Source organism: Rhinopithecus roxellana, chromosome 7 (assembly GCF_007565055.1).
Source record: "Rhinopithecus roxellana isolate Shanxi Qingling chromosome 7, ASM756505v1, whole genome shotgun sequence".
Taxonomy (NCBI): domain Eukaryota; kingdom Metazoa; phylum Chordata; class Mammalia; order Primates; family Cercopithecidae; genus Rhinopithecus; species Rhinopithecus roxellana.
Genome location: NC_044555.1, coordinates 33,006,566 through 33,030,416, shown reverse-complemented (window position 1 = coordinate 33,030,416; position 23,851 = coordinate 33,006,566). Strand labels below are relative to the sequence as shown.

Sequence of the window (23,851 nt, the reverse complement as noted above, 5' to 3'; positions counted from 1 at the left end):
TGGTAGATCTTCCTCCATCCCTTTATTTTGAGCCTATGTATGTCTCTGCATGTGAGATGGGTCTCCTGAATACAGCAGACTGATGGGTCTTGACTCTTTATCCAGTTTGCCAGTCTGTGTCTTTTAATTGGAGCATTTAGTCCATTTACATTTAAGGTTAATATTGTTATGTGTGAACTTGATCCTGCCATTATGATATCAACTGGTTATTTTGCTCGTTAGTTGATGCAGTTTCTTCCTAGCCTCGATGGTCTTTACATTTTGGCATGTTTTTGCAATGGCTGGTACCGGTTGTTCCTTTCCATGTTTAGGGCTTCCTTCAGGGTCTCTTGTAAGGCAGGCCTGGTGGTGACAAAATCTCTAAGCATTTGCTTATCTGTAAAGGATTTTATTTCTCCTTCACTTATGAAACTTAGTTTGGCTGGATATGAAATTCTGGGTTGAAAATTCTTTTCTTTAAGAACGTTGAATATTGGCCCCCACTCTCTTCTGGCTTGTAGACTTTCTGCCGAGAGATCTGCTGTTAGTCTGATGGGTTTCCCTTTGTGGGTAACCCAACCTTTCTCTCTGGCTGCCCTTAAGATTTTTTCCTTCATTTCAACTTTGGTGAATCTGGCAATTATGTGTCTTGGAGTTGCTCTTCTGGAGGAGTATCTTTGTGGCATTCTCTGTATTTCCTGAATTTGAATGTTGGCCTGCCCTCCTAGGTTGGGGAAGTTCTCCTGGATGATATCCTGAAGAGTGTTTTCCAACTTGGTTCCATTTTCCCCCTCACTTTCAGGCACCCCAATCAGACGTAGATTTGGTCTTTTTACATAATCCCATACTTCTTGCAGGCTTTGTTCATTTCTTTTTCTTCTTTTTTCTTTTGGTTTCTCTTCTCACTTCATTTCATTCATTTGATCCTCAATCGCTGATACTCTTTCTTCCAGTTTATCGAGTCGGTTACTGAAGCTTGTGCATTTGTCACGTATTTCTCGTGTCGTGGTTTTCATCTCTGTCATTTCGTTTATGATCTTCTCTGCATTAATTATTCTAGCTGTCAATTCTTCCACTCTTTTTTCAACATTTTTAGTTTCTTTGTGCTGGGTACGTAATTCCTCCTTTAGCTCTGAGAAGTTTGATGGACTGAAGCCTTCTTCTCTCATCTCGTCAAAGTCATTCTCTGACCAGCTTCGATCCGTTGCTGGCGATGGGCTGCGCTCCTTTGCAGGGGGAGATGCGCTCTTATTCTTTGAATTTCCAGCTTTTCTGCCCTGCTTTTTCCCCATCTTTGTGGTTTTATCTGTCTCTGGTCTTTGATGATGGTGACGTACTGATGGGGTTTTGGTATAGGTGTCCTTCCTGTTTGATAGTTCCTTCTGACAGTCAGGATCCTCAGCTATAGGTCTGTTGGAGATTGCTTGAGGTCCACTCCAGACCCTGTTTGCCTGGGTATCAGCAGCAGAGGTTGCAGAAGATAGAATATTGCTGAACAGCGAGTGTACCTGTCTGATTCTTCCTTTGGAAGCTTCCTCTCAGGGGTGTACTCCACCCTGTGAGGTGTGGGGTGTCAGACTGCCCCTAGTGGGGGATGTCTCCCAGTTAGGCTACTCAGGGGTCAGGGACCCACTTGAGCAGGCAGTCTGTCCGTTCTCAGATCTCAACCTCCATGTTGGGAGATCCACTGCTCTCTTCAAAGCTGTCAGACAGAGTTGTTTGTGTCTGCACAGGCCTCTGCTGCTTCCCCTGTTGTTTTTTAGCTGTGCCCTGTCCCCAGAGGTGGAGTCTACAGAGACAGGCAGGTTTCCTTGAGCTGCTGTGATCTCCACCCAGTTCGAGCTTCCCAGCGGCTTTGTTTACCTACTTAAGCCTCAGCAATGGCGGGCGCCCCTCCCCCAGCATCGCTGCTGCCTTGCGGTTAGATCGCTGCAGACTGCTGTGTTAGCAATGAGGGAGGCTCCGTGGGCGTGGGTCCCTCCCGGCCAGGTGTGGGATATATTCTCCTGGTGTGCCCGTTTGCTTGAAGCGCAGTATTGGGGTGGGAGTTACCCGATTTTCCAGGTGTTGTGTGTCTCAGTTCCCCTGGCTAGGAAAAGGGATTCCCTTCCCCCTTGCACTTCCCAGGTGAGGCGATGCCTCGCCCTGCTTCAGCTCTCGCTGGTCAGGCTGCAGCAGCTGACCAGCACCGATTGTCCGGCACTCCCTAGTGAGATGACCCCAGTACCTCAGTTGAAAATGCAGAAATCACCGGTCTTCTGTGTCGCTCGTGCTGGGAGTTGGAGAGTGGAGCTCTTCCTATTCGGCCATCTTTGCTTCATTACATTTTATAAGTGAATAATATTCTACTGTATGGATAAGCTACATTTTGTTTATCCATTCATCCACTGATGGACATTTAGGTTGTTTCCCCCTTTTTGCTATTGTAAATAAAGTTGCTATGAACACTCATGTACAAGTTTGTTTTATTTAATTCTAATTTATGAAGTTTGTATTTCAGGAACTCATCTATCATTTCTGAAATACTGAAATACTGCTTGTCTACTGTGAATAAAAGCAAAAAAAGGAGTCGGCAGGTCAACCAGGTGTCAATTTCTATTGATTTCTCTTCTGTATCTCTGCATCTGGCTTAAAATTGCAGACATTTACAGGCAAGAAATAGCAGTTCATTTTCAGTAGGCATCTATCTGGAAAGCACAAGGTACTTTAAACAAATTACAAAGAAGAAATCAAACTAACCAAGTGATGTGGCCATGATAAGCTATCAAATCTTATAGGGGAAAGTATGGATCTTATTCAGGAAGGTATCGACCAAAGAGGAGCTTAGCTCTGAGTCAAGGTACATCTGTTGAGCTTTTCACTTTCATTCAACAAACATGTATTGAGTGCCCACAAGGCTGATTTTATGCACAAAGGGAGATTAGAGTCTAGTGAGGAAATGTAGATATTAAGTAAATACACATGTATAATTACAAATAGTCCTTGAAGAAAGTGTGTAAGGCGTATGACAGTACATAATAGGGCTACCTGCTGTCTTCTGAGGCCTATGACAAAGCCTTGCTGAGAAAGTGACTTTTGAGCTATGTGAGAGTTAACAAGGTGGGCAAACAAGTTTTGAGGACCTAATGTGTGCTAGTTACTGCCATAAATGTTTTGACTTCAAGGATGAATAAGAAGTGGCCTCTGCTCAGAGGAAATTTGGTTTTCTAGAGAATGGTTAGGAAACCCCCTCCTGAATCATTTATTATCAACCTCTTCATCTTAATGAATGACAAAGAAAGGGCTCCTGAAACCCATTCATTTTCCTGGGAGTTTCCAGGGGAGCTCTCTCAGAGAAAGGCTCAGTATAGGCAGAGTAATTTTGATAGGAATGTCTTCAAATTATTCAATTTTAATTCAGATCTAAAGTGTGATAGCCTCATTGACAAGCAAAGGATCTAAGTCGAAGTAGTGAAATCAACTTCCTTCAGGAAGTAAATATTTGATTAGTTGATTTCAGCACATTTTCTTGGACAATTGTCAGTCTGGTACTTTTCACAGTGAAGTGCATACCCTTATTCAGCAACATGCTCCTCAAAATCAAGCCAAGAATGATTATTCAAGCTTCAGGATACTGTGCCATATGTATAATGCACCAGTAAGCTTTGGGCTGGACCTGCAAAAAAGTTCTGACGAATAAAGACACTTGCCTTTGTAAAGAAGCCTTATGCTTCCTAGTGTCACAGTTCTGATGAGCAGGATAATGAGAAATGATGATAACAATGAGAAACAACAGGTTGTTTGGTCAACAATGGGATGGTGTCAATTGGAATGTCAGATAATGCCAATCTGCATTGTTTAAAATAGATCTGGGTGGAAATATACCATTCTCATGGAATGATGCCCTTCTTTGCAGATCAATTTCTAAATAATTTTTACGTTTGTCAATGCCTGCTTTGAATTCCAAATCTTGCCCCTGCTACTTAAGTGTTAGGACCTCCTTTCATAGGAGTGTTGTTTTATGGCACAGAGTATTGCTGTCTTGGGGCCAAATATTGTACTATTTTGGATATAGGGATGCATTTTAAATTTTAGAAGGGTATCTTCTGTAATGGTCACTCAAATACAGTGCCGAGATCACTTGATATGGGAAAAATATCTTCTAGATGAAGAAGTTTAAGTGATTAGTTGATTTATAAAAGTTTTCACAGTGAGATTCCTCTAACTGACAAGTCTTCAAATACATTTTAAATATCGTGAACCCTGGATATATGAGAGAGATTTCAGTTAATTTAGAAAGTTTATTTTGTCAAGGTTGAGGACATGCACCCATGACACAGCCTCAGGAGGTCCTGATGACATGTACCAAAGGTGGTCAGAGCACAGTTTGGTTTTGTACATTTTAGGAAAATATGAGACATCAATCAACTTCATATGTTGATTGATATCTTTCATATAGATGAACATTGGTTGGGTCTGGAAAGGCAAAGGTGGGATGACTCGAAGCAAGTAGGTGGCTTCCAGGTCATAGGTAGATAAGAGAGAAATGGTTGCATTCTTTTGAGTTTCTGATTAGCCTCTCCAAAGGAGGCAATCAGATATGCATTTATCTCAGTGAGCAGAGGGGTGACTTTGAATAGAATGGAAGGCAGATTGGCCCTAAGCAGTTCCCAGCTTGACTTTTCCCTTTAGATTTGAGGCCCCAATATTTATATTCCTTTCACATTTCCCCCCTTTTCTTATTTTTTTCTTTTTTTAAATTATACTTTAAGTTCTAGGGTACATGTGCACAATGTGCAGGTTTGTTACATATGTATACACGTGCCACGTTGGTGTGCTGCATCCATTAACTCGTCATTTACATTAGGTATATCTCCTAATGTTATCCCTCCCCCCTCCCCCCACTCCACGACAGGCCCCGGTGTCTGATGTTCCCCTTCCTGTGTCCAAGTGTTCTCATTGTTCAGTTCCCACCTATGATTGAGAACATGCGGTGTTTGGTTTTTTGTCCTTGCGGTGTTTGGTTTTTTGTCCTTGTGATAGTTTGCTGAGAATGATGGTTTCCAGCTTCATCCATGTCCCTACAAAGGACAGGAATTCCAGCTTCAGTTGGCAGGGCTTTATGAAAGCACAGCTTAGTTTTCAGTGACTCCAAATTAAGAAAAATGGGAAAAAAAGAAGGAAAAAAATGGAAAACATTATTTTGAAGACTTGTAGTCAAGAAAAATTAGAATTTGGTCCAAACTATTGAAAATAATAAAAATAAAAAAACATTACCAAGACTACAGTCTAACAACAGGTGCACTATACTTTTTGAAACATAATTTTTCTCTCTCCAGTTTCCCATTTTCTTTTTGACGCCTACTGTTCTAGATTTAAAAATAAATTTTTCCATAGGTTATTGGGGTTCAGGTGGTGTTTGGTTACATGAGTAAGTTCTTTAGTGGTGACTTGTGAGATTTTGGTGCAACCATCATCATAATAGTATACACTGCACCCTATTTGTAGTCTTTTAACCCTCACTCCCTTCCCACCCTTCCCCTAAAGTCCCCAAAGTCCATTGTATCATTCTTATGGCTTTGCGTTCTCATAGCTTAGCTCCCACATATCAGTGAGAACATACGATGTTTGGTTTTCCATTCCTGAGTTACTTCACTTGGAATAATAGTCTCCAATCTCATTCAGGTTGCTGCGAATGCTGTTAATTCATTTCCATTTATGGCTGTGTAGTATTCCATTGTGTATGTGTGTGTGTATATATATATATCACAGTTTCTGTATCCACTCGTTGATTGATGGGCATTTGGGTTGGTTCCGTGATTTTTCAATTGTGAATTCAAGTATATTTATCATATAAATGACTTCTTCTCTTCTGGGTAGATACCCAGTAGTGGGACTGTTGGATCAAATGGTAGTTCCACTTTTAGTTCTTTAAGGAATTGCCACAGTTTTTCATAGTGGCTGTACTGGTTTACATTCCCACCAGCAGTGTAGAAGTGCTCCCTGATCACTGCATCCATGCCAACATCTACTGTTTTTTTATTTTTTTATTATGGCCACTCTTGCAGGAGTAAGGTTATTGCATTGTGGTTTTGAGTTGCATTTCCCTGATCATTAGTGATGTTGAGAATTTTTTCATGTTTGTTGGCCATTTGTGTATCTTCTTTTGAGAATTATCTATTCATGTCCTTATCCCACTTTTTGATGGGATTGTTTGTTTTTTTCTTGCTGATTTGCTTGAGTTCGTTGTAGATCCTGGATATTAGTCCTTTGTCAGATATATTGATTGTGAAGATTTTTCTCCCACTCTGTGTGTTGTCTGTTTACTCTGGCTCTTTGGTCATGCAAAAGCTCTTTAGTTTAATTAAGTCCCAACTATTTATCTTTGTTTTTATTGCTTTTGCTTTTGGGTTCTTGGTAGTGAAATCTTTGCCTAAGCCAATGTCTAGAAGGGAATTTCCAATGTTATCTTCTAGAATTCTTATAGTTTCAGGTCTTAGATTTAAGTCTTTAATCCATCTTGAGTTGATTTTTGCATAAGGTGAGGGATTAGAGTCCAGTTACATTCTCCTACAGGTGACTAGCCAATTACCCCAGCACCATTTGTTGAATAGGGTGTCCTTTTCCCACTTTATGTTTTTGTTTACCTTGTCGAAGACCAGTTGGCTGTAAGTATTTGGGTTTATTTCTGGGTTCTCTATTCTGCTTCATTGGTCTATTTACCTATTTTTTATACCAGTATCATGCTGTTTTGGTGACTATGGCCATATAGTATAGTATGAAATCAGGTAGTGATGCCTCCAGATTTGTTCTTTTTGCTTAGTCTTGCTTTGGCTATGCAGACTCTTTTTTGGTTCCACATGAATTTTAGAATTGTTTTTTTCTAATTCTGTGAAGAATGATGGTAGTATTTTGATGGGGATTGCACTGAATTTGTAGATTGCTTTTGGCAGTATGGTCATTTTCCCAATATTGATTCTACCCATTCATGAGCATGGGATGTGTTTCCATTTGTTTGTGTCATCTATGATTTCTTTTAGCAGTGTTTTGTAGTTTTCCTTGTAGAGGTCTTTTGCCTCCTTGGTTAGATATATTCCTAAGTATTTTATTATTATTATTATTTTTTTTCCAGCTATTGTAAAAAGGATTGAGTTCTTGATTTGATTCTCCACTTGGTCACTGTTGGTGTATAGAAGAGCTACTGACTTGTGTACATTAATCTTGTATCTGGAAACTTTGCTGAATTCTTTCATCAGTTCTAGGAGCTTTCTGGAGGAATCTTTAGGGTTTTCAAGGTAAACGATTATGTTGTCAGTGAACAGTGACAGTTTGACTTCCTCTTTTTACCAATTTGGATGCTCTTGATTTCCTTCTCTTGTCTGATTGCTCTGGCTAGGATTTCCAGTACTATGTTGAAGAGGAGTGGTAAGAGTGAGCATCCTTGTTTTGTTCCAGTTCTCAGAGGGAGTGTTTTCAACTTTTCCCACTCAGTATTATGTTGGCCGTGGGTTTGTCATATATGGTTTTTGTTACATTGAAGTATGTCTCTTATATTCTGATTTTGCTGAGAGTTTTAATCATAAAGCGATGCTTGATCTTGTCAAATGCCTTTTCTGCATCTACTGAGATGATCATGTGATTTTTGTTTTTAATTCTGTTTATGGGGTGTATCACATTTATTGACTTGCATATGTTAAAGCATCACTGCATCCCTGGTATGAAATGCACTTGATCATGGTGGATTATCTGTTTGATATGTTGTTGGATTCTGTTAGCTAGTATTTTATTAAGGATTTTAGCATCTATGTTCATCAGGGATATCAATCTGTAGTTTTCTTTTTTGGTTATGTCCTTTCCTGGTTTTGGTATTAGGGTGATGCTGGCTTCATAGAATGAATCAGGGAGGGTATTGTGTTTCTCTATCTTGGGGAATAGTGTCAAAAGGATTGGTGGCAATTATTCTTTGAATATCTGGTAGAATTCTGCTGTGAATCTGTCTGGCTCTGCACTTTTTTTGTTGGTAATTTTAAAATTACCATTTCAGCCTCGCTGCTTATTATTGGTCTGTTCAGTGTATATAATACTTCCTGATTTAAGCTAGGAGGGTTGTATTTTTCCAGGAATTAATGCATCTCTTCTAGGTTTTCTAGTTTATGTGCATAAAGGTGTTCATAGCTGCCTTGAATATCTTTTGTATTTCTGTGGTGTCAGTTGTAATATCTTTTGTTTTGTTTCTTATTGAGGTTATCTGGATTTTCTCTCCTCTTTTCTTGGTTAATCCTGCTAATGGTCTATCAATTTATTTATCTTTACAGAGAACCAGCTTTTTGTTTCATTTATTTTTTTGTGTTTTTTGTTGTTTCAATTCCATTTGTTTCTGCTCTGATCTTGGTTATTTCCTTTCTTCTGCTGGGTTTGGGTTTGGTTTGTTCTTGTTTCTCTAATTCCTTGAGGTGTAACGTTATAATGTCAGTTTGTGCTTTTTCAGTCTTTTTGATGTAGGCATTTAGGGCTATGAACTTTCCTCTTAACACCACCTTTGCTGTATCCTAGAGGTTTTGATAAATTGTGTCATTATTGTCATTCAGTTCTAAGAAGTTTCAAATTTCCATCTTCATTTTGTTTTTGACCCAATGCTCATTCAGGAGCAGGTTATTTAATTTCCATGTATTTGCGTGGTTTTGAAGGTTCCTTTTGGAGTTGATTTCCAGTTTTATTCCACTGTGGTCTGAGAGAGTGCTTGATATAATTTCAATTTTCTTAACTTTATTGAGGTTCATTTTATGGCCTATCATATGGCCTGTCTTGGAGAAAGCTTCATGCACTGTTGAATAGAATGTGTATTCTGCAGTTGTTGGATGAAATGTTCTGTATGTATCTGTTAAGTCCATTAGTTCCAAAGTGTAGTTTAAATCCATTGTTTCTTTGTTGACTTTCTGTCTTGATGACATGTCTAGTGCTGTCAGTGGAGTACTGAAGTCTCACACTATTATTGTGTTGCTGTCTATCTCATTTCTTAGGTCTATTAGTAATTGTTTTATAAATTTGGGAGCTCCAGTGTTAGATGCATATATGTTTAGGGTTGTGATATTTTCCTGTTGGACAAGGCCTTTTACCATTATATAATGTTCCTCTTTGTCTCTTTAACTGCTGTTGCTTTAAAGTTTGTTTTGTCTGATATAAGAATAGCTACCCTTACTCGCTTTTGGTGTCCATTTGCATGAAATGTCTTTTTCTACCTCTTTATTTTAAGTTTATATGAATCCTTAAGTGTTAGGTGAGTCTCCTGAAGGCAGCAGATAGTTGGTTGGTGAGTTCTTATCCATTCTGAGGTTCTGTATCTTTTAAGTGGAGCATTTAGACCATTTACATTCAATGTTAGTATTGAAATGCGAGGTACTGTGACATTCATCATGCTCTTTGTTGCCTGTGTACTTGGGTTTTTTGTTATTTGTTTTGGTTTTTAACTTGTATTTTTATTTTATAGGTCCTGTGTGATTTATGCTTTAAAGAGGTTCTATTTTGATGTGTTTCCAGAATTTGTTTCAAGATTTAGAGTTCCTTTTAGCAGTTCTTGTAGTGGTGGCTTGGTAATGGAGAATTCTCTCAGCATTTGTTTGTCTGAAAACAACTGTATGTGTCCTTCATGTATGATGCTTAGTTTCACTGGGTACAAAATTCTTGGCTGATAATTGTTTTGCTTGGGGAGGCTGAAGATAGGGCCCCAATTCCTTCTAGCTTGTAGGGTTTCTGCTGAGAAATCTGTAGCTAATCTGATAGGTTTTCCTTTATTGGTTACCTGGTGCTTTTGTCTCACAGCTTTTAAGATTCTTTCCTTCATCTTAACTTTAGATGATCTCATGATGATGTGCCTAGGTGATCATCTTTTTGTAATGAATTTTCCAGGTGTTCTTTGTGTTTCTTGTATTTGGATGTCTAGGTCTCTAGTAAGGCTGGGAAGTTTTCCTCAATTATTCCCCCAAATATGTTTTCTAAAATTTTAGGTTTCTCTTCTTCCTCAGGAACACTGATTATTCTTAGGTTTGGTCATCTGACATAATCCCAGACTTCTTGGAGGCTTTGCTCATATTTTCTTATTCTTTTTCTTTTGTCTTTGTTTGATTGGGTTAATTTGAAGACCTTGTCTTCGAGCGCTGAATTTCTTTCTTCTACTTGATCAATTCTATTGCTGAGACTTTCCAGAGCATTTTGCATTTCTATAAGTATGTTCAATGTTTCCTAAAGTTTTGATTGATTTTACTTTATGCTATCTATTTCTTTGAGTATTTCTCCCTTTGCTTCTTGTATCATTTTTTTGATTTCCTTGCATTGGGCTTGGCCTTTCTCTGGTGCCTCCCATATTAGTTTAATAACTATCCTCCTGAATTCTTTTTCAGGTACATCAGGAATTTCTTCTTGGTTTGGATCAATTGCTGGTGAGCTAGTGTAATTTTTGGGTGGTGTTAAAGAGCCTTGTTTTGTCATATTACCAGAGTTGGTTTTCTGGTTCCTTCTCATTTGGGTAGGCTCTGTTAGAGGGAAGGTATAGGACTGAAGGCTGTTGTTCAAATTCTTTTGTCCCATGGGGTGTTCTCTTGATGTAGTATTCTTCCCCTTTTCCTATGGATGGGGCCTCCTGAGAACCTAGCTGTAGTGATTGTTATTTCTTTTGAGTCTAGCCACCCAACAAGTCTATCAGGCTCCAGGCTGGTACTGGGGATTGTCTGCACAGAGTCTGGTGATGTGAATTGTCTATGGGTCTCTTAGCCATGGATACCAGCATCTGTTCCGGTGGAGGTAGCAGGGGGGTAAAATGGACTTTGTAAGTATTTTTAGTTTTGGTGGTTTAATGCTCTATTTTTGTGCTGGTTGGCCTTCTGCCAGAAGGTGGCACTTTCCAGAGGGCATCAACTGTGGTAGTATAGAGAGGAACTTGTGCTAGGTGGGGCCCTAGAACTCCCAAGAGTATATGCCCTTTGTCTTCAGCTCCTGGGGTGGGTAGGGAAGGACCATCAGGTGGGGGTAGGGCTAGGTGTGTCTGAGCTCAGACTCTCCTTGGGGGGGTCTTGCTGCAGCTGCTGTTGGGGATGGGGGTGAGGTTCCCAGGTCAATGGAGTTGTGAACCTAGGAGGATTATGGCTGCCTCTATTGAGTCATGGCAGGTTGTCAGGGAAGTGGGGGAAAGCCTGTAGTCACAGGCCTCACCCAGCTCCCACACAATCTGAAGGGCCAGTCTCACTCCCACTGTGCCCCTGCTAACAGCAGCAAGTCTGTTTCTAGGCAGTGGGTAAGCAGGGCTGAGAACTTGCCCCAGGCTATCTGCCTCCCAGCTGTGAAAGAAAAGGGTTTTAGATCTTCCCACACCTGTGGAGTCTGCATGCCGGACTTAAGCCTTCCTCCAAGTTCTGGCCAGGAGGCTTCATGAGCAGTTCAAATTGTTACAAAGTTCAGCTGTAGACTTCCTTCTCCCTGTGGCATTTTCCCCATGCCTCTGGCCATCCTCCCAAAGGATCCCTGTGACGCCAGGCAGGAATGGCCTGCTTGGGGACCCAGCGAGCTCCAAGGGCCTTTCCCGCTGCTTTATCTACCCCTGTATTTCGCTCGGCTCTCTAAATTGACTCAGGTCCAGGTAAGGTCAGAAACTTCTCTCACAAACTAGACCTTCAGTTTCCCCAGTCGGAGTGTGTGTGTAGGGGTGGAGGATCTCCCTTTCTGACTTCCACAGTTTGGGCACTCACAGTATTTGGGCTGTCTCCCTGGTCCTGCAGGAGCAATCTGCTTCCTTCAGAGGCTCTGTGGGTCCTCTCGGGATTCCTGATTTATTTCTGTAGTTGTTCTGGTTCTAAAATTCATGATGCGAACCTTCACAAGCTGCTCTGTCCATCTGAGTTGGAGCTACACTCTAGTCCTGCCTCCCATCCACCATAATGATCCCAGTTTCCCATTTTTACTAAAGACAAATCATGGTAGGACTGATTTGCTTTATTATACTTGGCCTGATTATTTGTATACAGTGTAGGAAGAATAATTATTTTTTACATAGACTTTTAAGTTGGCTTCGATGGAACTTTATTCCACAGAAGGAATCTCAGATAAGACATTTTTAAAGCTGAGTCTGGCCATGGATTTGTACCATGAAATACCTATGAGTTGGGAGATCCTCTCCTCTTAAGGTACCAAGATAAACTTTGGGCTCCTGGGCCTTTCATTAAGTAACATTCTTTACTTACCACAGGTCAGGAATCCTGTACAGGGGTTGTGTAGACAAGGTATGAAGCAAATTTACTCAAGGGACTTTCATTGGCTCCATAAGTCAAGTTTAATTCCTTAAAGGAAAGCACACCATTCCAGTCAAAGCCTTGGTAAAATAACCAGTTTCTCCAATTGTGTCCTGTTACAAATGAGAACAGATTCTTACACACTTATGCAAATAACTGTATTGCTATAAGTTAAGAATACTCACAAATAGTTTCAAAATTCTGGAGAAATCAGGTAGAGAGAAATATATATGCTCCAAATTTTGTTCATAGGAGTATACTAAATTATTAAAAGCTGTCAATAGCTCAAAAGAAAAGTTTCCTTGACTCTGAAAAATACAAAACAAAAGATCAGAAATGTTTTAAGCAAAAAGTCAAAAAGATTACTGCAGTCTTCTAGTAGTTAAGTCCACTTAGTTAATTCCTGTTCTGCTTGATATTCATTAACATTTCAGTTGTCCATGAATCCTGAAGGTTTTCCCTCTATTCTGATGTCACAATCTCCAAAGTTATCAGAAACATGCATTCAAGAGCACCTGTTAGAGTTTTATAGCTGATTATAAAGCTACCTTCTAAAGAGGACCGAAACAACACAACAATTGTTTATGGATGACAAAAAGTCTTAGGGTAGCCATAGTCAAAGACACATTTGACAAGGAAATTTGTTACCTCTGTGGCACACAGTAATTTAACATAACAATTATAATTATTACTGATAATGTACATTAAGTCATATCAGAATTATAGGAGTTTCCCATGATTTTGGAACATATACCAATAACAGATTTTTACAAATACAGCCCCCCAAAAACCAAATGCCATTTTACATTTGACTATGCTTCCTGTATAACTTTTATACCAAATAAGCCAAATTATGTCATTTTGGACTTTAAGCAATGTAATACCTTAAAAAGTTAATTAGCTCAGAAAAAGACATAATTCATCATTTGATTTTGGAATAATACCAAATATCAAAGGTTTAAAACACTTGATATCACAGGTCATTGTAAAATAGTCATTCATTTGACCAAAGTGATAATTGAAAGATTTCAAGAAAAGGAGAGAACTTTCATTCTTTGAGAGGAGACTTAATTTTCCAAACAATAAGCCCTAGTAAAAACAGCGTGAAGCCAGTTAAATTTGTTTTTCAACATTTTATAAACAATCTATAAAATTTCCATCTTGGCCAGGCATGGTGGTTCGTGCCTGTAATCCAGCACTTTGGGAGGCTGAGGCGGGTGGATCGTGAGGTCAGGCATTCAAGATCAGCCTGGCCAACATAGTGAAACCCCGTCTCCACTAAAAATATAAAAATTAGCCGGGCATGGTGGTGCACACCTGTAGTCCCAGCTACTTGGGAGGCTGAGGCAGGAGAATTGTTTGAACCTGGGAGGTGGAGGTTGTGGTGAGCCGACATCACACCACTGCACTCCAGCCTGGGCAACAGAGTGAAACTCCATCTTGAAAAAAAATTTCATCTTGACCATAAGATACAACTTCCATAAGCCTTTCATAAACTTTATAAGCTTTATTAAGGAGTTGGTTAATCCTTCAAGAAAATCTTGTTGATCTGACACAGAGGCCCATTTGCTGGTCTTGCATCAGTGTGCTTTTGACATTAATGATTAATTTATACAGAAACGAACTTATTTTATGTCTCAAAATCAGCCCTTACAATCTCACACCCACCTCTTCTGCATTAGTCCCTGGGTCTTGAGGAGTTGAATAGCTTTAATTTCTGGCCCTGTGTCTCAGGAATGCAGTTTATTTTTATTGGTATCTTCTGCCGGGCCTGAAGATGAGGCTTTAATTGCTATCGGTGTTTAAGATTTAGCAGGACTTGGTGTCCTTTTTAGACCCAGGAATCAAAACCTTGTAACTCAATGTCACAAGTACCTTAAAAGCACATACAGAAAGGTACATTGATGTAATAACCTTAATAGCAAACCAAAACTTAATAATGACAGCATAGGAATTGTTTCAATAAACTGTAAAATCTGTTAGGCCAGTTACCAAAAGGCAAAAGAAAAGACCTTCTGTACTGCACAGAATATTATGTTGGTAGAAAACATTTTCTTTACACCTTTAATAAAACTTCTTTAGCATCAGGCCACAAAAACAGAACTTGAGGAAAAAACTTATATGAGTTGAAAATGAGTTGAAGGAGAGAATTGCTATTTCATGCCCTTTAAAAGGGGAGAAAAAATTGAAAATGGTGAGAGGCAATAACAGTTGAACTTCGGGTTAAAAAAAATTAAAATCTCTTGTAATTTATTAAGAGTAAATCAATCCCTTATGAAAATTTCATTGTTCTAACCAATTATTTAGTGTATTAGCATTTTTTAAATCAAGCCCAATTTCTAGAAACACTCTTATAATTTCCCTTTAATTACAGACAAGTTGATCATATAAAAGTTTTTTTTAAATAAATCCTCCTGTTGTGATTTAAACAGACTATTCATGACATGCTTTAACTTTCTGGTTTGTCCTGAACATCCCTCTTTCTTAAACAATCAGTGATTTTATTCTAGAACTAAATTTACCATACAAGATTCTTTCTCATATAAAATTTCTCTTTAAGCTTTCTTACCAAAAAACCTCTTTATTTTTATAATTTTCTTTACATCTTTCTTATTTCCTCATTCCCTTTACCTTGTTTTATACATAACCTTTAAATAAGCTTTGAATTAGACAAAAATTGCTCACCTTTTTAAAAAACATTGTTTTTGAAAGAGTGTTTTCCTACAATAGATTTTTACTGGAAAATACCCAAATAATGAAATATCTATTATTTAATTTAATATAACTTTAGATTGTAAATTATGATGAATTTGTCTACCAGTACTTATTCTGCTGCATTTACCTATTTTATTTTAATTGTTTACCTAGATTATGAAAACTGCGATAGTCATTATTTAAAGCTATAGAACCACTGTTGCAAAATTATAACTGAGACAGTGAAAAAGCTCTGATCTAACTCACTCCATCTCGCTTCTAACTTCCAAGCTGTCCTTGTTCATTCCTGGGCATAGGCCGAGCTAACTTTGGGAGGAACTCAGTTTATAGTTTAGCTTTGAAACAAAGACAACAATAGTCCTTTGCCAAAACAAACCTTACTGCCTGTGGACTAGACCACTTAAAGCCACAAGATTAGAAGTTATGGTAATCTTACTAAATTCAAGATATAGCTATTTTCATTAAACCTATATTAATGTCTTATTTATTAAAAATTACATAAGCAAAGATCATTCTGTCTTGGTTGGGTTTATAGTTTTATAACCCCATGCCAAATTTTGACACCTTATAGTATTTGTCAGAAATGACATGCGTGTCCGTGTGAAGAGACCACCAAACAGGCTTTGTGTGAGCAATGAAGCTTTTTAATCACCTGGGTGCGGGCGGGCTGAGTCTGAAAAGAGAGTCAGCGAAGGGAGATAAGGGTGGGGACGTTTTATAGGATTTGGGTAGGTAAAGGAAAATTACAGTCAAAGGGGGATTGTTCTCTGGCAGGCAGGAGTGGGGGTCACAAGGTGCACAGTGGGGGAGCTTTTTGAGTCAGGATGAGCCAGGAAAAGGACTTTCACAAGGTAATGTCATCACTTAAGGCAAGGACCGGCCATTTTCACTTCTTCTGTGGTGGAATGTCATCGGTTAAGGCGGGGCGGGGCATTTGCACTTTTTTTGTGATTCTTCAGTTACTTCAGGCCATCTGGGCGTATACGTGCAAGTCACAGGGGATGCGATGGCTTGGCTTGGGCTCAGAGGCCTGACAAGGAATAAGTGTGAAATTGTTTGATTAATAAATGCAAACAAAAATGTATACTGGCAATTCTTAAGACATTTCTAATATTACTTTACCAATAATTTTAAAGCTAGCTTATTAAAGATTTTGCTTGTTATATAAACATGAAAAAGCATTTGATTAGTCTTTTCTTTTTTTCCCGATAAAGTATTTGATTCAAGCACTTTTATTTTCTTAAGCCAATTAATTAGAGCTCTTTTATATATTTTCAGTCGTGAAACACTGTGTATACAACACATAAATACATAGATGTATTAGGCATGTCAATAGAAGTACATCTTATAGATTCATAAAGACCCTTTCTCCCCTATCTTAGACTTTCCAATTGTTGATAACCTGTTTCACAAGCCTAGGCAGTTGTCAGCTAAATAGCCTTAAATTTGCATATTAAAGGAAACAACTCAGGTGAAAATCAAACAGCAAAATTTACATCATAAGGTATGGAGAGAAAAAGTATGATGTGCTAGAGGGAAATTAAAACTGATTTAATTGCCAACTAAAATTATACAAATTATAGAAATTATAAAGGCTTTTAAAATATATGTATACACATATACACAACATACAAAGATCCTATAGCTTTTACTTCAGAACTTTAGCCATGAGATAAATAAAAATTCACCACTTTGCAAAAAAAACCTGTTGGATCCAAACAGTGGTTTTTATCTTAATAGAAAAATAACAGCACATTTAAAGCATGCAGAAAAGAAAATAGAAAGAAAGAGAACTTGGGAAAGCTAAAGTTTTAAGGTCAACCTTAGGGCTCTTTTTCCTTAATGTAAACGTGTGCACAGACCATATCATTTCCATTTTACATCTATAAAACCTATGGAATTCTCAAAAAGGGGGGTCATTCTCCTTGTTTTCTCCTCATTTTTAGATTATTTGTTTTCTACTTTGTCTTGAAAGGAGAAACTGAGATATGGCCTAGGGTTTTTGTGTGGTGGATCTGCGTCTGTTGCTTGTGGGCAGGACGACACAGTGTATCGCCACTGAGTCGTTTCCACCCTTTTACCTGTCTCAGTTTCTGTCTCCAGGGGTCTATGACCTCTGAGAGGGTTCAGAGTGCCAGGTGATTAGCCCTTATATGCGTTTCCTGGATGAGCTATTTTTTTAAAAAGTAATTTTTGTTGGGAATTTCCCTGTAGGGCTGCTGCATGTCACAGGCGGGTCAGACCCCCAGACACTCCCATGAGGCCCCTGGTCACCCAGGGGTGCCTTTTGGCTGGGAGGAGCAAAATGCCCTTTGTCTTCGGAGCTGAGAAAACTCAGTCTCTCATTTACCTATGAAAACAACAGTTCAGTTCCTCATGCAGATGCACACAGACAAGCCAAATTGAGATGAATTTGGGGAGAAAAAGCAATAGGGAAGACCCCTTAGAAGGTATCTCCGAACTAGAATTAAGATCCTTAAACAACTTCCCAGGAGAAAAGAAAAAAACAACAGCCAAGACCACTTCCTGTAAACTGTGCTCAGCCACCCCTAGGTTTGTAGCTCTCATCTGCCATTACACACACCAAACTCAAATCCTCTCACAGTACAAGGTAATCTCTGATATCCCTAAAGAGGTCAAGTTATGCAATACAGGAAAACAGAGCTTTAGACCTAAGAAGAATCTGCCCATGACTCTTGAAACTCCAAAGAAAACAGAACTCCCCAAAAGGGGTGAGTGGCACCTTTGTTCTGATTTATTTAAAGGGGTTCAACTCATTAGAAGCCTTCTCTAGATTTTTTGGTACTGAGGATGGCAAAGGCGGAAGGCGGTATAGGGTGGAAGAAAAGTAAACGAAAGAACATTTGTTGGTTTTTAAGACAGGAAGCAAATACAGAAACTAAGTGCATTTTTTCCCCCTCTTTTGCAGCTGCAAGGAGTTTTAGCCAAATTAGAGAGGATTTGTTACTCATAATTTGGAATTCTCACTCGGATTTGACCAAGTCAGGTAGAGTTAGTCAAATTTGATGGAAGAAAGACCGGAACAAACAACAAAAAAACCCCCAACAGTATGATCACTGAGCGCTCTAATGGTAAGGGGAAATTAAGACCAGCTGGTTGTTAAACTTTAGCCAAGACAAAACCCCAATTCTGCTACTTACCTAGGGATGGGTCTCAGTCTAAAGGCTGCTTTCTACCATCCTAGAAGCAGGAAAAAAAACCTCAAACTCGTCCTTCCTGCTAGGAGCAAGCTCAAACTCCATAAAGGAGTTACCTGCCTGCCATCATTATGGAAGTTGAAAAACTTGCCTTTCTTGTTGGAAGCAAGTAAAAGTCCAAAAAAAAGGGAGTTGTACAGCAAAATAAAATTTTGATTTCAACCAAATTTTGGGAGATCAGGGATTTTCTGGAGTAAGTGCTCCCAGACTTCAGCAAATTGTCCTATTGGTTTGAGCCATAAAGTTAGCTCATGCTGGTACTCAGCACTGATAGCAGATTTGTCAAAGGTCAGGGGCACCTCCACTCAGAATCCCCCCATGGTTACCCAAATGTGAAACCCGAATATCTGAGACAGGTCTCAGTTAATTTAGAAAGTGTATTTTGTCAAGGTTGAGGACATGCTCCTGTGACACAGCCGCAGAAGGTCCTGACGACATGTCCAAGGTGGTCAGAGCACAGTTTTGTTTCATACATTTTAGGGAGACATGAGACATCAGTCAACATATGTAAGATGAACATCAGTTCGGTCTGGAAGGGCGGGACAATTCTAAGCAAACGGGGGAACAACTCAAAGTGGGGAGGGAGCTTCCTGGCCATAGGTAGACAAGAGACAAATGGTTGCATTCTTTTGAGCTTCTGATTAGCCTCTTCAAAGGAGGCAATTAGATATGCATTTATAATAAAATGGGAGACAGGTTTTTCCCAGGTCCCAGCTTAACTTTTTCCTTTAGCATAGTGATTTTGGGGCCCCAAGATTTATTTTCCTTTCGCAATATGATTAGGTTAATAGTGATTTGTCTTATAACCTTTCAGGAACTCCTTTACTGAAAATGAGGATATTGTGAATAAATTATCATTTACATACCCCCATTGTGGAATGTGATCATAATTTTAGCAAAAGGCTTGCTGATTACTGGACTGAGAATCACCAAAGAAGTGAGATAGCATATGTGGAAGGGTTTGGAAGGCCTCTGCAAAGAGCAGGGAGAAGGGAGTGGGGAAAGATAAGGCAAAAGCACACAGAAATGAAAAAGATTATACAGTAGGTCCTCTGTACCTGAAGGTTCCATGTCAGCAGATTCAACCCACTGCAGATCAAAAGTATTTGAAAAAAATAATGAGAAATAAAAATAAAATCCTAAGACCCCCAACTGACTGAACAGACCTCCTCTTGGCTAAGGGGAACCCCAGAGAAACCTGAAAAGTGGAGTTCCTGGCCATGAAAGGATAAGAAGTAAGACATGCCTCAATAGGCCTTTTTCTTATTAATTTTTAACCCGAATTCTTTCCTAAGAAGTAAGCAGAAATCAGTAGTGGAAAATCAGAAATGGACGACTCATTCCTTTATCATCCTTAGCCAAGTATCTGGGGCGGTGACCAAATTCTCCTTCCCATTTGTGGTTTCAACACAGCAACTGACCAGCATTCCTTCCTGATAAGAGGCCACTAGTCATGGAGTGGTTCTGGCCGGTCTACATAGGATGTACAGTAAGGGTTTTCACGTCCTCTGCTTCACCTTTTGACATCAGAAGGCTAAGAACTCCACCCTCTGATCATGCTAACACACCATTTTTTGTACATGTGACCCATGAAGAGGCATGAAACTCAACTGGATATATGCATGCTTCTTTCATAAATATTCGTAAATCCTCCTATAGCTTATTAAATGTGTATACTTACACAACCCATCCAGCACAAATTCCTGTCTTATCCTTCCCTCCCTCAAAGTGCTTGCTCTCAGCTTTCACTGGAAGCTATGCATCCCAGCCTGTGGGAGGCCAGCCAGTAGGCTGCAACCCTTTATGAGAAATACAGTTCTCCTTTCCAAATTTATAAACCTTGTGCTTCTTCAGTTGACAATAACAATACAACAATAAAAAATAATCCAAATAAAAATATAGTATAACAATTATTTACATAGCATTTATATTGTATTAAGTGTTATAAGTAATCTAGAGATAATTCAAACTATATGGGAGGATGTGTGTAAGTTATATGTAAATATTGCACCATTTTATATAGAAGACTTGAGCATCCACAGATTTTGGTATTCTCTTGGAGTGCTGGAACCAATCCCCTGTGGAAATGGAGGGATGGGCAACTATATTATGAAGTGTGGGTATGACTGAGAACCAAATGACATTGCCTTAGTATCACTGGTCAGTTGCCTGAAGAGTTTTGGGCCCCTCAAGCTGAGCCAGTGGGAAGACCCATTTTCTGGGGCCTATGCCTGTTAAAACTGCTCTTTCCGACTAGATGGTTCTAGCAGAATCTTAGAGGCCCCAGCCTGTTTGGAAATGCCTGGAACTTTTTCAACAAAAGCAGAGACTCTTCCTTGATGGTAGAGAAGCACAAAGGGGAACCAGGAAAAAGCACACATCTTGCTCAAGAAGACTTTAGAGAAACAAAAACTGTAGAGAGAAAGTAAATGAACACTATAGAATCAAAACAAAAACAAAATCACTATTTATGAAGAAAAATTGGAAGGAAATAACAGTTAATACGGTGATGGGATTTGAGCTATCCTTTCTTTATTCCAAATTTTCTGTGATGTGATTATATTGTAAGTTTTTCATTCTAAGAGAAAGTAACTCCGGCAGTTAGCTGTGTGTGTGTGTGTGTGTGTGTGTGTGTGTGTGTGTGTGTGTGTAATGGGGTAGGGAGTGGTGACTACAAGTCCTGGACTTGTAGTCAGGGGCTATAGGTTAAACTTTAGCTCTGTTACCAGCTGCTCATTTCTGAGCTAGTTATTTAACCCCTCTCTGCCTTGGTTTCCTTATGTTGAAAGCTGAAATAACATAAATTCCTGTTCCTGTGTTTAACAATACTGAGACCAGGCATATGTTCCTGTTCTCATGTTAAAAAATACTGAGAGCAAACAAAAATAACTTAAGCTACTTGCTCTAGGAAATAATAGTTCCTAGAAGATAAGACTGTTAACTAACTAGAATAACTCACCTACGAAGACTAACAGCTTACTCATAAAGACTCGTTCAAGTCTTTTGCTGTGCCCACTGATCCAAAGCTAGTATGTCATAAACTCGGCCCAATCCTAGTTTTGCACCTTGTAAAACCCACCTTAAAATCACCCAGCTCAGGTCCTAAAACTGTATAAAGATACTTCCAACTTACCCCTTCTGAGACACTACTAAGACTGTCAAGATGGTGTTCTTCCTTACCGCAGTGAGTCTGATCAGGACACCCCTCAACTGCTTTGCATGGTACTGTAACAGGTTCTCCTGGCAGGTTTTTTGAGGACTTGACAATATGTAAAAGAGGATGGTTGGACTCTACACTCTCAGAAGTCCCTTGTGTTTCTCACTTTCTCAGATTCATGTTGGTGACATTTTCTTCTTCTTGGCTGTCTTTCTGACATGCATTCAGTCACTTTTACAAACTTTTTTTTCAGGCTTTATTGTTTTTCTTTTTCCTTCCTTAATTTGAAAGTGCAATCTAAGCTGGGCATTCCAGAGGAACAGCCACTGGTAGGTTCTAGCTGCAATTAAGAAGCTGAAAGATGGATAGTGGTGATGGTTGTGCAACAATGTGAATGTATTTAATGCTACAGAACTGTACAATTAAAATGGCAAAAATGAAAATTTTTATGGTATGTATATTTTACCATAATTTTTTTCTTGTTAACATAGTACTTATTTGTCTTTTCTCTCTCAATCTGTGGATGCTCAAGTCAAACCCTGAGCCAACCATGTTCCCCAGGCTGCCTGAGGAGGTTTAGGAAAAGGAACACACAGGGCCGACCAGACATGGGAGAAAGAACTATGGGAGGTGGAGATGGCTCCTTCACATGGCAAAGAGGATGAGAAAGGTTACCATCAAGCAAAAGCGCTCCATGGCCTCCCAGAGGGCAAAGCCCAGAATGGCGTAGGAGAAGAGCTGTTGCTTCAGAGAAGGGTTCCTGGCATAACCAATGATGAGGCTCCCAAATACAGTCCCAATCTCAGCCCCAGAGCCAGGCACCCCAACTGTGCCAGCCCTAGCTCCAATGAACTTGGCTGTTGTGTTGATGTCCCTTGAAATGGTGCTGGTTTGGAAGCTGTGGCTAGAGACAAGTGGGGTAAGGGGACGTGAGACTGCCAAGCTGCTGAGGCTCTCATCTGTCAGCATCTCTGGTTGTTACTGCAGCTAGAGGACGGCTCAGCAGCTGTGAGGTGCTCTTGACCAGCGAGGGAGAGGAGATGAACTTGGAGCAGGCGAACATTTTCAGGGGATGAGGGGCTGTGGCAGGAGAGCTGCTCCCACTGCGGAGGAGACAGTGCCAGAATTTTTTTTAAAAGAAGAAGCTAAAGGTAATTTCCTCTTTCCAATATTTATACTGGCACCATAGGATGCCAGCAAAGGGCTGCTGGAAACTGTTCCTCTTCTAGGTTAAAAGACATATACATGAAATGTACAGGTCTAGAGCTTGTTAGAGTAAGGAGGTGCTCAGTGTCCAGCCTTCTCCTCTTCCTCCTCCTTCTCCTCCTCTTCCTTTCTCCTTCTTCTTCTCCAGGGAAGAGTAGAAGAGGCAACACTTTCCTTCTTATTCCTATTTAGCTGGATTTCAAACCTAACAGTATAAAGACAGAGTAGGTAAATACCCGGAACCTGGTTCAGGAACATCTTGTTCAGTATACCCTTCTATTCTGACCCAATTTTTGCACTGGTGGATTGGGGTACAATGACAGGAAGGGTAACGTTATAGTTAGACCAATGTTAAGTTTAGGGAGAAGGTGGATGTAACTTGAGGAGAGGCAAATGTGGTCAGAAATGGCAGACACAAGCAGTATATTTGAGTATCAATTTTTCTTTGGCAGTGAAAGCATAAGGAATACACAGGTTATTTTATATACATATAAGCTCGATAAATCTGGCATTTCTAGCTCTCACCAAAAGGTCCATCCAGTGTCAGCTATATAATTTGTGGGGCCCAGTGCAAAATGAAAATGCAAGGTCCTTTGTTCAAAAAGCAGTGAAAAAAAATGCTGTTAAAGATACTTAAAATATAAAACTTTTCCCTTTCGTCCATGGTCTCGCCCTTTGGACTTCCATGGTGTTTTCTATCTGCTATTTAATGTAGTTCCAAGTGAAGAAAAATTAAACATTTAAATTACTAGCATGCATTTTACCATTCATTTTTGTGTGCAATGACAGTTTTAAATGCAAATATAAGAGTACTTAAGTCATACGTGGAATAATCAAATACGCGATTTGTCTTCTGTAGTTTGTACGTGTGTATGTGTTTCATTCTTATCAGAACAGTGGGAATGCTGCAGAAAAGGAACCATTTTTATTCTACTTCTTGATGCACACACATTCTACCAACACTCTCTACCTTCAGCTTACTGATGAATAAGGAAGAGTTGAAAGGAAAGGAAAAGGTTTGCAAAGATAGGGCAACCCTTTTCCTTTCCTTCTATGTTATCATTTTCTGTGGAAGTGGTTGGTTAACATGGAGAAGTAATATGAGTAAGAAAGTATATGATAGAGTTCCTTGGTCATTCGTGTTTCTGAGGATGTCCCTGCTTTCTTTCTGCGTTCAGAGCAAATTCTAGTTTGTATGGAAAACATGATCTCTCAGGACTGTCAGCAATCACACTTATTTACTCATGGATGTAACACACTTACCTTGTACTTGCTGTGGGTCTCAGTGAACTCTCATGCATTGCAGGCCCATTGGAATT

The 23,851-nt window shown here is 39.5% G+C and overlaps 1 pseudogene; it reads right to left on the bottom strand.

Annotated features, from left to right (window-relative positions):
- Positions 1-21,971: 21,971 nt before the first annotated feature.
- On the bottom strand, positions 21,972-22,425 carry LOC104655347 (annotated as a pseudogene).
- Positions 22,426-23,851: the final 1,426 nt, after the last annotated feature.